Below are 15,721 nucleotides of genomic sequence, written 5' to 3'. Positions count from 1 at the left end.
AGCCTGACATGGGGCTCAATTTCACAACCCTGAGATCATGAGCTGACCTGAAACTAAGATGCGTAATGTGTCACCCAGGTACCCCCAAATTCATCTACTTATTAAAGAAACATTTACTGCAAAACTTCTCTGAATCTGTATCTCCATATGGCTCTGCATACTTTTGAAATATAAAATCAAACAGGATCCTATTTAATAAATGTATGCTTTGGTTGGAAGAAAAAGAAGATATTTTATTGTGTTCCTATGAACACTCAACTTAGGGGTAAATTAGAAGTCCAGTAATACAAAAACAGTATTTCTAAGTTTCCAGCTTTGGGAAATTTTTTTATCACATTCTACTAAGATAGACATAAAGACAAACTTTATCTCATCTGTACTCTATGACATTTGTTTTATTTCTTATCTCTTGCATTAGTTCCTTATAGTTTTGCCCCTTATTTTCCCATCATTTATACATTTATTTGAAAAAATATATACTTATTGCCTGCTTTGTATCAAGTACTATGCTAATTACTGGGTTATGATAATTAATATGTAGAAAACAAAATCTGTAACTTTATGGAATTTACAATCAGATGGAGGCACATAATTCAACATTAAAAATTATTTAAAAATTTTTAAACATATTGAAGAGAGAGAGCAAAGCATTAAGAATTAGGGATTGTATTCAGATCTTAGTAAACATTAGAGAAATTATATCCACTGTAAGCCCTAAGTTCTTCATCAGATATAACCCTCTGGTCATCAAGACTTTCCCTGAATGCTTGAAATATAAATACAACACACTTCAATATAAAAAATTTAACAAAATGTTAAGTAACAACACAAAGGCTAAATAATAAAAAAAGGAATCAATATAATAAACTAACATAAAATAAATAACAAAGCAATGGTGTCTGATGACCACAGTTATTAGTAGTATGGTGTTATCAGAGAAAGATCCATTTTTTTTTGGAGTGGTTAGAATAGCCTTACTGAAAGGTGTTTGCATTTGTCTGGATGTGCACACTGCAGTGGCAGAAAAAAATGATTCTGGCACAAATAAAACACATTACTTTTTTCAAACAAAACAAAGTAAGTATAACAACAAATGATGTACCAAGAGAAGTTGACATTTTTGAAGTTTGGGGAACTTTTTCTGCTTTCTGAAGTTAAATTTCAAGCAATTATGTCTGTTCTACTCACTTGTCAGTTTTCTCATTTTGCAGCATCACATTATGTGTATGAGGCAGCCGGTGTGGTATGAAAAAATCTGAAACCAAGAACGATTGGCAAAGTGATTTATCCATTACATTTAAACTATCAAAACAAACAAAAGATTTAATATATCCTGTGCAAAGTAAGGCTATTTTAGCTTCAAAACATACATAATATGGTAAGCAATAACACAAGATAATAAATTTGTGTCTGAACAGTCTCACCTAAATATTTCTTTTTTTTTTTTTTTTTTGGTAGTATTTGGTGGAATCCTACAAGTGCAAAAATGAGCTTTTGTACCATCAAAATCATGATTGAGCCTTCATATCACACAATCATGGTCATCAGTTGTTTTTGCTTACTACTCTTACTGTCCCAGTTATTTTTGGCCAAATTTTAGAGGACCCACTCAAGATATTGCATTTCTGTATAGAAAAAGTTACCCAACATTCACCTTCATTACCTTCATTGGATTGAATTGCTTTAAATCAATTAGTTACTGTATTTTTTCATAGTACACAGTGCTGACTAGAATTTGAAAATCTGGTATATTCAGGAGCTGTTGTTAACAATAGTGACAAAAACGGAGAAATATTCTGCAATGGATGAGTTGTTTAAAAAACTACAATGAATATGTGAAACTGTAAACAGTGATGTGGAATAATATGACATAGAAAGATATCTATGATATAATGTTTAGTGATAAAGAAAAACACGATAGAGTACTTAGATACGAGAATACCTGAGTATGATTTAAAAAAAAAAGAGAGAGTGGAGGGGCACCTGAGTGGCTCAGTTGGTTAAGCTGCAGACTCTTGATTTTGACTCAGGTCATGATCTCACTGGTGGGATCCAGACCCACCCACTGGGCTCTCTCAGTAGGGAGTCTGCTTATGAGTCTCCCTCTCTCTCCCTCTGCCCCTCTCTATACTCATGCTTGCTCACTCTCTTTCTCTAAAATAAATTTTTAAAAATCTTTTTTTTTTTAAGATTTTATTTATTTATTTGACAGAGAGAAATCACAAGTAAGCAGAGAGGCAGGCAGAGAGAGAGGAGGAAGCAGGCTCCCTGCTGAGCAGAAAGCCCGATGTGGGGCTCGAACCCAGGACCTGGGATCATGACCTGAGCCGAAGGCAGCGGCTTAACCCACTGAGCCACCCAGGCGCCCCAAATTTTAAAAAATCTTAAAAAAGAAAAAAAAAAAAAAGGAAGAAGAAAGAGTGGAAAAAACTATACTAGACCGTCTTATGGCTAATTTGAATGTATCCCCAGACAGCATTCCTGCCCGTAATTGAAAACCCCAATAACTGTGACTAAAATAAGATTTTTTGCTCTTGTAAGAAGAGGGCTGCTTAGATAATCCAGTTCTGGTGAGGAAGCATCATAATAATTAGGGCCCACTTCATTTCTATCTTTACTTTTCATCATTATGATTTTTATCTTCAATGTAATCTCATTTACCATATGGCTTCTGAAGCTGCAGTTGTCTTGTCCACATTTCATCTAGAAACAGAAGGGAAAAGGGAAAAGGATGTAACTTGTAGCTAAGGCAATGACTTTTAAAGAATTTTCCTGAAGTTTCTAATGTGAACAAATGTTTGTGAAGTGGGTAGAAAAAAATAAACGAAATCTCAATCTTTTTGTGACAAAAATAGTTACACTGATGAAATGCAAGTACTTCCTTAGATTATATGGTCCAAATACTGACAATGAATTTATCTGGATGGCACGAAAACGTTTTGTCAATGATTCACACTGCATGAGAAAATTGAAATGAGGGTAAAACAAAACTTTTTGTCTTTTTAGAGTTAAATGATGACCAAACAAGTCATAGTTTTTTAAAAAGACATTTCAATAACACAATAGTCTATTAGATAGTAGAATAACTTAGTTATATTTTTCTTCTCACCTACTTCAATTTAATAATTGGCACTTACATTACTGCATTGGAGAACATGTTTGAGTACTTTATCTTTCTTGGTCAAATAGATGCATAAACATTGGTTCCCACTAAAAGAAAACAATGATACTGTATATAGAATTGCATGGACAGAAAACAAGATGTGACATCACAGAAAGGAAGCTCCATATATCACCAGTCCAGATTGGAAAATGTCAGAGCACAAGACAGCGATTCTGGTTGTTTTCTCCATATTACACATTGCACATTGCTATTAGTGGAAGATGTCAGTTTTGCTTTGTAGGGAGGGTAGCACAAAACTTTTTCAAGCAAACTTATTCCTCCATCAGACATGCTCAGGTTCTTGTAACTTCCTGTATTTGATTTTCTTTAGTTTAAAGCTGTCTCCAGAAAATCCTGTTGAAAGACTACACATTTTCTGGGAAATTCTACATCTCTAGTTTCTTTTTTGTCTATCCCGTACCCTTTACCATTTCTGCCTTTGTTCTTGTTCAAGCTTTATTCATTCTCCAATGGGTGCTCTTGTTTCTTCACCAGCCTGATTAAACATCCATGATGTCATCAAGGTTATGAGTTTGAAACTGTTACAAACATGTCAGTCTTATGCTTAAGACATCAAATATCTTCTAGTTGCCTTCTAAAACCCTAAAAAACCCTGGATTTTATACTTACTCTGTAGTTCTCAAATTTCCCCATGATTCAAAATCATCTGGGGATCACATTAATTCATAAATTACTAATCCTTGTTCCTGGAGTTTTTCAATCAAGAAATCTGGACTGGCCTGAGAATTTGCCTTTCTAAATTACTATGTGATGTTGATGGCTGTGGATCAGTTTGAGAACCATTTCTCTAAACTTACACATTTCCCTGTTTGTGTCTTTGCTCTTCTGTTTAGTGTTCCTTTCTTTCCTTTTTTTTTTTTTTTTTGAGAGTCTCTGATTTATTTCTTAATTTTTTATTAACATATAATTTATTATATGTTTCAGGGGTACAGGTCTGTGATTCATCAGTCTTACACAATTCACAGCATTCACCATAGCCTAAACCCTTCCCAACATCCACCACCCAGCCACCCTATCCCTCCCACCGCACTCATTTTGTTCCCTTTATTGTTTCATTTTATAAAATGTCAAATGATGCTTTAAAAATAAATCTTAATTCTTCTGGGCAAAATTGTTTCTCCTTTACTTGTTTTCTTAACAAATGAATCTTTTTATCTTTTTTTCCTTCACAAATACTTTTGACATAATGTTCATGATCTCAGATACAATTGTTTGTTTATATAACTAATACACCCTGCTAGATCTGAACTTCTCTTAGGCACCTGATTCTCCAAGGGTGTCTGTGAATGATCCTGGACTCCTGGAGAGAAAAGAGGTTCCTGAAATGGAAATTACCATGAGTGATTCAAATTTGGAAAAGTCAGATGGTGGGTTGACTTTTTGATCTTGATGTTGCTTTTGAGGCAAAGTGAGGCTGCACCTGACAACCCCCCAGCCAATGCAACCTCCACCCCTCTCACTGTTACCACATGTATATGTGCATGAAGACACACAAGCATACCTCCATGAAATTCTGCAAAAAGGGATATGATACAAAGGAGGGAACTTGTCCCAAAAAACTAAACTGAGAAATAAGAAGGTAAGAAGTATATTTTCTGTGAATCAGATGGGATGAGAGGACTATTCTGGAGTATGTAAGGGTTGGTCTGGAGCAACTTTGCAGGGATTCTGCAAACATATCATACAAGAATCTGTAGATAGCAATATGGGGTATGTGGAGAGTACAGTGTTTGGTGATTAGAAGATGAAGATCATGACATTACCCTAATCAAAAGAAAATGTTGATGATGGGGAAGACATCAATTTATACTTGGTGATATTCATTTACACTGCTTGGGATTTCTTTCTCAGCCATTAAATCAAAGGAGTTTTAACACATTAAATATAATATAGATATATCTTAAGATCGCAAGACTTCAGACCTAGATAGAACCTCAAATATCAGATAGTATATAAATTTGAATTAAATATTATGGAGAATCTAAAAACTCCTCATGGTATAGAAGAAGAGTATGGCAAAAATGAGGCTGTGTATTTACTATTTTTCAATACATTTTCTGTCTCTCAGGAAAGAGAAATGTAATTGCAAAAATAAGTATAACAGGGCTTTTGTTAGACACCCCTTACTTTAGTATTTGCAGTAAAAATGGAGGCATAGCCATTAGCTATGATTGCATGTTCCTCAAAATTAAGAATTTAGAAGTACTTGAAATGCAAACATGGCAAGTAAAAATTCCAAAGAAATTTTGTAATATAATACAGAATCAGTAGAGAGAAAGACTATTTCATACATCAATTAAAAAATATAGCTAAGTAAATTAAAGACTTTATTTATTTATTTTTTTAAGATTTCATTTATTATTTATTCGACATAGAGATCACAAGTAGGCAGAGAGGCAGGCAGAGAGAGAGGGAGAAGCAGGCTCCCCGCCAAGCAGAGAGCCCAATGTGGGGCTTGATTCCAGGACCCTGGGATCATGACCTGAGCTGAAGGCAGAGGCTTTAACCCACTGAGCCACTCAGGTGCCCCAAATTAAAGACTTTAAAGAAAGCATCTCTAAAATGGAATTTTCTACATATGGCATATGGATATATAGATATAATATTCAAATCAGGTAGCTTTTTCACACACCATAGTTCCTGTGTTAATTTGGTAGCAAAAATATTTTTGTCTTTGTTATTTCTGTTTTGTTTTATGTTGGTTTCAGTTGCCTACATATGTTTATGTATAGCTTTTTTACCACCATCCTAAGCATACCTCTTTTTCTGTTTGTCAAGTTAAATGTGTGGTCCTGTTTTTGTTTGTTTGTTTTTTGTTTTTTGTTTTTACAATCATATGGCATATTTTATGAGTTAATGAAAATACCAAAGCATATTATTTTACAAAATACCATCAGATCTATAGACCCCACTCTAGAAGCCATATTTTGGGAGTAAAAAATCTTCACATGTAATAATGCAGTACTGGTACAAAATTGATACAATTTGATACTGTGGTCCTGTTTTTTAAACTGGTCTTTGTTTCCCCCAGTGGTTACATATTAGAGTGCCAGGTGATAAACTGAGGCCTTTTTTTCTGGGGCTTTCAACTCTTCTTCAGAACAATTTTTACAGGGGACTTTAAGTGTTATAATTTGTAAAAATCTGCAAATATACTGTTTATGGTATAGATTGGAATATTTACTATTTGCATGAATTTATTTTTTAAAGTTGAACTTCAGATTCCCCCATAAAACCAGTCAATACTCTGGGATTCCCCTACTAGATCCCTAAGGTATGATTAATTTAATTCTTCTGCCATTAAGACTGCTTCAATGGCAATATTTAAGAAGAATTTTTAAATCCTGCCAGGCTATTTTGAAACCTTGAATGACACCATATTTCATCAAGTGTAAATCCACTGTATTTAACAGAGCATGCTGGACCCTTCGAAGCAGTGCTTTCCTATCTTTTTAGACTCACATCAAGCCATCCCTCAAACACATCTATACTGACAAATATTTGAAGACTTTCTGAGTGTGTAAGGTTTTTATGCCTCCATGAATTTTCACAAGCTCTACACTGTTTCCTTTTTTTCCCCATTTCAGTGGATTCCTATTGATCTTTCAAGACTCGGATTACATTACCTCTTCTGCAAAGTTGGTCAAGAAGACCCAAGTGTGGTCTCCTCTTTTTCCACTAACGATTTCTTTCATAGTCCATCTCAGGTACAGAATTTACAAAATTCTGTTAAAATTTTTATTTGCTGGACCTTTATGTTCAAGTGTATAGTACAACGATACTGTTGGATCAGCTCTTTCAGTTACATGATCCTTAAAAAACATCAGAAAGCTTGCCTGTTTTAATTTTGTTACCACTAATAAATAAGCATTCTTACTTTCAAATGCCAGAATTTTGGCCCAAATTATCTGTACAAATTACTGTTTTCTTGTTCATTAGGTAAAATATTGGTATTGTATTTGTATCACATTTTGTTTTTCCATTTTAGGACTCTTAGAGAAACAAGGGGTACCTTTCCAGTTATAAAGTCCATCCAATAGAAACCCAGAATTTGGGTTTCTACAAGATTGTTTGGCTCATTAAAGTCTTAGACCAACTCATAAACATTACTTTAACCTAAACTAAATTACAGAAATTTAACTCAAACCCAAATTATAAAAATAATGATGCCATTACAGTTAGGACTAAATCATCATTTCTTCTTATGTGAATTTAATTTGTAGGTACAGTAACAACATTCCTCGCCTTTGCTTACTCACTTGATCTAAGTCCCTTCCAGACACAGGCAATAACTGCTCTGTTGGTGTAGTTCTGGTTACAGAGTTGTTGGCTATTTTTCTACCTTTGTGTAAAAGAAGATATCTCTCTATACCTGAAAGTGAGATTGTGCTATCCAATTACCCTTAATTGTTACACATTTATCCATCCATTCATTCATTTATTCACTCACATATTTTTAATTACCTACCATATAACTACCTATACTAGTATAAGTATAATCCCTATACCTGTGCTAGGTATTTTATATATTTTTTTAAAAAGCAGACAATGTAGTTGACCACACAGAGTTTAAACTCTACTGGAGGAAAATGACAATAAAGTTTATAGCATGATATCAGGAAATGTCATAGACTTTTAAGTAGTTAAAGTGATAGTACTACTGGCTGCCAGAGTTATTTTAGATAGAATTTTCAGAAGACTTTCTGAGGAGGTAGCATTTGAGCTGAGACATAAATAAAAAGAGGGTATGAGCTGAGAAATTTTGAACTGTATTGTCTCACAGTCAACTCAAATCAGAACTTTTAATTTGCTTTTCATACATGTTGCTTCACACTCCCCCCACCCCCGGACATTCCCTTCTTGATGAATGGGGTCCTATTATTCACTAAGTTTAAAATAGAATCATAAGATCATCTTCTATGCTTACCTATTCTACCCTCAAATATATTTATCTTGAGTCTTACCACCTTTCTCCAAATTCGCTGTTGCAACCTTAGCATGTCCATTGCATCTTGCAAAAAGATATTGCAATATTCCCTGATGGTCTACTGGCACCCATGGTATACCCTTTTTAACCTCTTCTCTAATAAATAATATAATAATATTATTTAATATAATAATAAATAATAAAATAATAAATCTAAATAAATAAAATTTATTAAACTTTAATCAGGGCATATGAATTGCTCTTGTAGAAAGACTACCTATTGCTCTTACCATAACGATGGACCTCTTTGTTGAGGCCTACAAAGCCATAACAGCCTGGCTTCAACCTTCCTCTTCACTCTTGTCATACAAACTCTCCTAACTCTACTCTTTCTATCTGCCTTTTCTATCTTTCAGCTTCCTGTATTTTATTTCATTGGATTTCCTATATCTTCTACCACCGAAAGTCATTGTATATCTTATTCTTCCCTTTGGAAAAAGCTTTTATTTTGGCTTCATCAAATAAAGTGTACTAATTTTTAAGATATCAGCACAATTTCCACTTCCTTAGAGCTTTCTCTAATGTCCCTGACTATGTCAAATACTCCTGTTGTAGACCCCAAAACAGTCTTTCCATCATAAGATATGGTCATCAACTAGTTGTGTTTATAATTATTTGTGTGACTATGTGATTACTGTCTTTCTTTCCCAACATATCATAAGTCCTTCAAAGAGGTGTGTTAGACATGTTTTTCCAAAAATTGGTTGACTAGTGAATGAATATCCATTGACTGAAAGACCTAATAAATAAATTAGTTAGTAGACCTCCTTACCAACACTTTCCCTTTACATACTACAATTTAGATACATTGTCTTTTTTTTTTTTTTTTTCCTGAAATACTCTAGGCTCTTTTCCCTGAAGAATTTTGCACATACTCTAACCTCTGTCTGGAGCAGTTTTGGCATTCTGGGTTTTCTTCACTATTCATGTTTTGGCTTAATTAACACCTTCATAGAAAAGGCTTCCCAGGGCCACTTCCTCAAAGTATTATAGCCCTGTTTTCCTCCTGTTCTGCTAGCTCTTTCCAAAATTGTATTAATTTTACAATTACACAATTTTTAATTTCTCTTTCATCTCTATTGTCCACTAGACGTGAATTCTACAGAAAGGAAGACCACACTGATTTGTTCACCATTTGTGCTTTTATAAAGAGGTGTATATTCTTTAGCATATGATTAGGCTCATTATCCTACATCAAACACTAGAGAAAGGAAATCATGTTACCTGAAAGAGGATTTCTCTTCATTTATTGTCTAAGCGTACTCATTTATTAAACACCCTCTCTCAAGAGTAACTAGAAAATTTCAGAATATGTTAAGTTATATGGTATTGGTCACATTAATATTAGGCCAGTCCATTTTTTTTTTCCATTTATGTTATTGTCAGAAGTAATCCCATTGGACAGAAAATGTTCATAATCTCACCAATAACCATGAAAAATTGATTTAAAATAGTAAGTAGATGTTACTGAAATTATTTAGAAAACATCACAATTCCTGCATATATTCCCATGTAAATTTTAAGTAAGACTCTTTAATTCTAGATTTGCACATTCCATATTGAATGATGATAGATGACCTTTTGTAGTAACTCAGGTAATTTCACAGCATGCACTAAAGTACCACATACCCACGCAAACCAACATGAACATTCTGTAGATGTATTGCTTTCTCTTATGCACCAAAAGTACATTCTGTTATTTACTCAGATGAAGTTTTTCTAAACTTCAAATTTATATATGCTGAAAAATGGCAAGATAAAGAGGGAATGAACAAAATTTATCCCTACGTGGCCATCATACATTCTATGTGAGCTAGGTAATTGAGTAAGACATCTATGTTTGTAGAATGTTAACTAATAAAGCATTATTTAGTCATAAACAGAGGTGACAAACAAAATATAAAGAAAGATGCCTGTTCAATGTCTTAGGTTATGAATTAGATTTGTTTATTTTCTTGAACTCTTTGTTATGAAATAATTTTAGATTTAAAGAAGAGCTGCAAAGAGGGTACAGGTACTTGCTATATATCCTTCACCCAGCTTTCTCTGAAGGTAGCATTTTACATAAGCATTTCCTTATTAAAACTAACAATGGTACAATAGTATTAACAAAACTATAATCTTTATTCATATTTCACCAGCATTTCTACTAATGTCCTTTACTGAACCATGAACCAACTGGATACCATATTGCATTTCATCATCAGGTTTCCTTAATCTACTCAGTCAGAAGTTCTTGACAATTTCTTTCATAATTGAAGATTAGTAATCAGAAAAAATGCAGAATGTCCCTCAGTTTGGGCTTGGCTGATGTCTTCTCATGATTAAATGGATTTGTAGATTTGGGAGAATAATGTCACATAGGTGAAGTGCTATTCTCATGACATCATATCAGAAAGTACATGATATCTTGTATCTTGACTACTGGTAATGTTAACCTCGATGTCTTGGTTAAGGTTTTCTTAACTGTAAAAGTTAAGAAATTTTCTCTACTGTAAAAGTTACTATTATTTTCCTGTCCATACTCTGTGCATCAGAAGAGACTCACTAAATCCAGCCCAAATGCGAGAAAATGGGAACTAACTCTATCTTCAAGAGGGAGGAGTATCAAAAAATTTGTGTACATGTGTTAAAATCATCACAAAAATTAATATGCTGGGAGAGATAGCTTAAAGATATGTAAATATCCTACCTTCCCTTAAAGTTTATTCCATTAATTTTAGTAGTTACAAGTGAATCTTGCCTGTGTCAGTTCTTACAATGGTGTTTTCATGGTGAATTTCTATTTTCTTCAACTCTTCTACAATTTTTATTTGAAATTTTTCTGTAAGGAAGATTTGTTATTTTCCATATATATATATATATATATATATATATATATATACACACACATATATATATATATTTGTTGAGTCATTTATTTATATCATTATGTACTCATGGATATTTATTTTACTCTAAGGGCTTTAATCCAAAACTATTCTTATCTTATACTTAAGTTGTTTCAGCTTTGGCCACAGGAGGCATTTTCAAGTATTCTTTAGTTATTTAGCATTTCCCTACTTTTTAGCACTCAGTTTGCTATAGGCTCCTCTTGCATTTCCCCTACTCCAGCCCTAAATTAGTCATTTCCCTGGGAAGCCTTTGTCCTTTTATTGAAAAATGATATGAAGAAATGAAGACCTTATGCTATGTAGGCTATTTGCCATTATTTGAATCCTGAAGCCTTACTGGTATTTGGTGTAGTTAATATTTTTTATTTTAGTCATTTTAATAAGGATATAGTTATATTGCATTATGGTTTTAATTTGCTAAACTTTGTTGAAAAATCATATGACTAAGTACACTTTCAGGATATTTTGGCTACATGTTAGTTTCTCCTAAATTAATTCCTTCAGATTGTCACTACATGAATCATACTATAATTAACAGCTTAGTGAATTAAACGGTACTTCAAGATTTATAAATCTGTCCAAGAACAGTATCTTTCTGTTGCTATGTTACTATTGCTTCTGGCCCAGACTCTATAATTTTTATTAATTCCTCATAATCTTTAGGTTCTTTAGTATGCTATTGTTCACTTAAAAGTGAACATCTAGCCCAACCATGTATAGTTATTTTACTATAAATTGTGATTTCAACTTAGATAGCCAATTATTTTATGTGGATTTTTATATTAAGACGTTATTTAGAGTAGTTTTAGTTTCATTTATGTGGGTTTTGAAAAGTTAACGTTTAATGATAATATTTTTAAAATCATATAATAGTCTATTGATCAATTTAAAAATTCACTTATGAACTTTTTCTGAAAAGTTTGTCTACATCTACATTTGAAGTTGAAACAATAAAGAATTATGATGAAAATACCAAAATACCAAAACACCAGGACAAACTTATTTAAGGTGTTTAAGACAGAAAGCTAAATTTGTTCATCCAATTTTTTTCTTATGACTTTTAAAAGTTAAGATTTGAATTTAAAATTTTATTCTTTTTGTTGGGGTAGTTTGAGCTTTCTGTATTAATGTTTTCTCAAGAATCATGACATTAACATTATTAACTAATTTTCATTTAAAACCTGTACATTTTTAAAGAATGATTTTCTCAACATAAAATTTTAGCTCATAATTATTATTTCTCACAATTTATGCTGTACCCCTTGATTTCCAGCACTCTAATACAAGAATTTTGATTTTAATGTAGTTCATATTCCTTTAACTCATGAGAAACTTTTTGAATATTCTCGATTTTTGCTGTCTGATATTTTCCTGTGTCTCTTTATTTGTAAACTCTTAAAGCATTAATTTTAAAGGGTATAATTGTGACTCTGATAAAAATAAAAATTAAAAAAAACTTGCCAAAGATTTTATTTAATTAATTATTGAGGAGACTAGTAAGATGTCAAAGCTGGTTCAAAGAATTCAAAGTTTTCATACACACATACACACACACACACACACACAAATGCACACACAGTGAGAGAGATAAAGGATGCTAAAAAGAACTTATGCATAGATGCAAAATTGGGTTGAGGTAGAAATAATTTCCCTAAAACAGAAATAAATAATTTGTATGCATGTCAGAAAGAATAATTCAGCTATCATTATTGCTATCAATAATCTACAATTTAGGAATGGTAAAGTAGCTCAGATAACGAAAGAAAGAGAATCCTGGTGGGTTTATGGGAAAGTTAGTCAGCATACCCACAAAACAGTCAATCAATCAATCTCTGTCTCTCTTTTCATTTCAAAGTCTGCCACAGATTCTGAAATATACAAATAATGAATAAGTATCTGAGCTCCTGTGACTTAGTCCTTAAATGAACTCACATTTAAATAAATAAAAATCAACAAACTGTATTTAAATTAATAAAGAATATTCATTTTTTAAAAATTTTTTAAAAAATTTTTTAAAGATTTTATTTATTTATTTGACAGAGAGAGATCACAAGTAGATGGAGAGGCAGGCAGAGAGAGAGAGAGAGAGAGAGAGGGAAGCAGGCTCCCTGCCGAGCAGAGAGCCTGATGTGGGACTCAATCCCAGGACCCCGAGATCATGACCTGAGCCGAAGGCAGCGGCCTAACCCACTGAGCCACCCAGGCGCCCAAGAATGTTCATTTTTTTATTTGCCTTTCTAGAAGACTTCTGAAGGCGACCCAAGTAAAATTCCATAGTATCCTTAAAAGACCCTCTTTCCTTTCCCTCACTCTTGAACTCAGGATTTCTCTGGCTTCAAGCACCAGAACTCTTTTTTATGTCTAGCGCTTGACCAAGATAGTTAAAGTTCCCTGCAGCTTGACTAACTTTAAAGAGTCTTCCTGACAATAAACTTCTGATATCCCTTTTCTTAGAACATTTATCTTAGTAACTTAAAATTGTAATTTTTCTTTGCCCATTGAGATGTAACTTTCAGTCTTCTGGAAGAAGACTTTTAGTTTTCTGGAAGAAAACTTTTAGGGGTTTTGCCACAGTTTAGTGGATTTTACCTCTAGGATGCTTAACATTTTTTCACTGGGAAAATTTGAGAAAGATCCCTTCATGTCTTTGGCAGGAAAAGAGGAAAAGCAATCATTGAAAAATAAATCCAGAGCTTTCATATTAAAAGTCTACCCTCCAGGAAAAAAGAATTCACCAGGTAAACCAAATCAAAGAGAACATTTTTGAAATAATCTAGATACTTTCCTATAGAGAAACAAGAATAAGAATTATGGCAGACTTCTTATTAGAAGACAAGATCACTCAGCATCAGGGAAATACAAATTAAAACCTCAAGGAGATGCCACCTCACACTAGTCAGAATGGCTAAAATTAACAAGTCAGGAAATGATAAGTGTTGGCAAGGATGTGGAGAAAGGGAATCCTCTTACGCTGTTGGTGGGAAAGCAAGTTGGTGCAGCCACTCTGGAAAATAGTATGGAAGTTCCTCAAAAAGTTGAAGATAGAATTACCCTATGACCCAGCAACTGCCTTACTGGGTATTTACCCCAAAGATACAAATGTAGTGATCCAAAGGGGCATGACCTCCCAATGTTTCTAGCAGCAGTGTCCACAATAGCCAAACTATGGCAAAAGCCCAGATGTCCATCAACAGATGAATGGAAAAAGATGTGAGATACACACACACACACACACACACACACACACACACACACACACACACACACAGGAATATTATGCAGCCACCAAAAATGAAATCTTGCCATTTGCGATGATGTGGATGGAACTAGAGGGTATTATGCTAAGTGAAATGAGTCAATCAGAGAAAGACAATCATCATATGATCTCTGTGATATGAGAAATTTGATAAACAAGGCAGAGGGTCATAGGGGAAGGGAGGGAAAAATGAAACAAGATGAAACCAGAGAGGGAGACAAACATAAGAGACTCAATCTCAGGAAACCAACTGAGGGTTGCTGGAGTAGAAGAGGTTGTGAGGGATGAGGTGGCTAGGTGATGGACATTGGTGAGGGTATGTGCTATAGTGAGTGCTGTGAATTGTATAAGACTGATGAATCACAGACTTGTACCCCTGAAACAAATAATATATTGTAAGTTAATTTAAAAAAAAAGCCATACACACAAGAAGCAAGTGGCATAAATAAAGTTAAAAAAAAAAGAAGAAAAAACCCTAGAATTCTATTTCCAGAAAAGTTACCCCTCAAAAGTAATGGAGACATAACACATTCTTAAACAAATATATCATAGTAAAGATAGAGTCAGCATATGCTATCTTTATAGTATAAGGATTAATAACCATGGTTTCTATACTACCCAAAGAATTATAATTTATTTCTCTTGGTGATTTTCCCCTCTATTGTTTGACTGGTTGAAGCCAAATGTATTGCCTGGTTTTCTTCCATGCTAGCATTATAGAGTTGTTATATCAGCACCATTAATAAGAGGTTAATTATAGAGAAATTCAATAGGAGTATTTTTTCTCCTCCTCCTGACCACCAGTACCACAATATTTATGAATTAAAAACTCCTCATATACAAGTTAATGCATGTTTACCATGCTTACCCAATAGTCATTCCATATACCTGTTTTGCTTCTCTCTGTTTAGATGTTTTTTGTTGTTATTGTTAGAGACTATGTGATAGTCCTCAAACCAACTGCCTTTTGACTTTAGATACTTTATTTGCTTAATAATGACACTCTTCATTGTGTAATTGTCACTAGTAATAAGGCCTCACATTATGCATTTTCCAATGACTTTCATATTTTGGAAACAATCTCAAAATATTTTGTGTTTATATTTCCTGCCTCTCTTAATCTCCCATGTTTTTATTTCATTGTTATTAACTCTAGTTATATGTTTGGCAATTATTTATGAAGAGAATGTGTCTTTCTGTGTGTTGTCTGTGTGTGTAATATATTTTCAGTGTCACTGTCTTGAAGAATGATATTTACAAAATTACTTTTTTAAAGATTTCATTTATTTATTTGACAGAGAGAGAGACAGAGAGCACAAGCAGGAGGAGCATCAGGCAGAGGGAGAAACAGGTTCCCTACCAAACAAGGATCCCGATGTGGGAGTTGATCCCAGGACCCT

At 33.5% G+C, this 15,721-nt stretch overlaps 1 long non-coding RNA gene across 1 annotated transcript in view; it reads right to left on the bottom strand.

Moving 5' to 3' along the window:
* Positions 1 to 947: 947 nt before the first annotated feature.
* The window catches only part of LOC125089745 (uncharacterized), a 50,367-nt gene continuing 35,593 nt past the window's right edge, over positions 948 to 15,721 (bottom strand). The window contains exons 2-3 of the long non-coding RNA XR_007124057.1: positions 3,138 to 3,210; positions 948 to 1,255 (exon numbers count right to left, since the gene is read on the bottom strand). This is a non-coding gene — a long non-coding RNA (uncharacterized LOC125089745). The remainder of the gene's footprint in view (positions 1,256 to 3,137; positions 3,211 to 15,721) is intronic.

Source organism: Lutra lutra, chromosome 1 (genome assembly GCF_902655055.1).
Source record: "Lutra lutra chromosome 1, mLutLut1.2, whole genome shotgun sequence".
Lineage (NCBI taxonomy): Eukaryota > Metazoa > Chordata > Mammalia > Carnivora > Mustelidae > Lutra > Lutra lutra.
The sequence above is the reverse complement of the archived record's forward strand: the minus strand, read 5'-3'. Positions and strand labels throughout refer to the sequence as shown.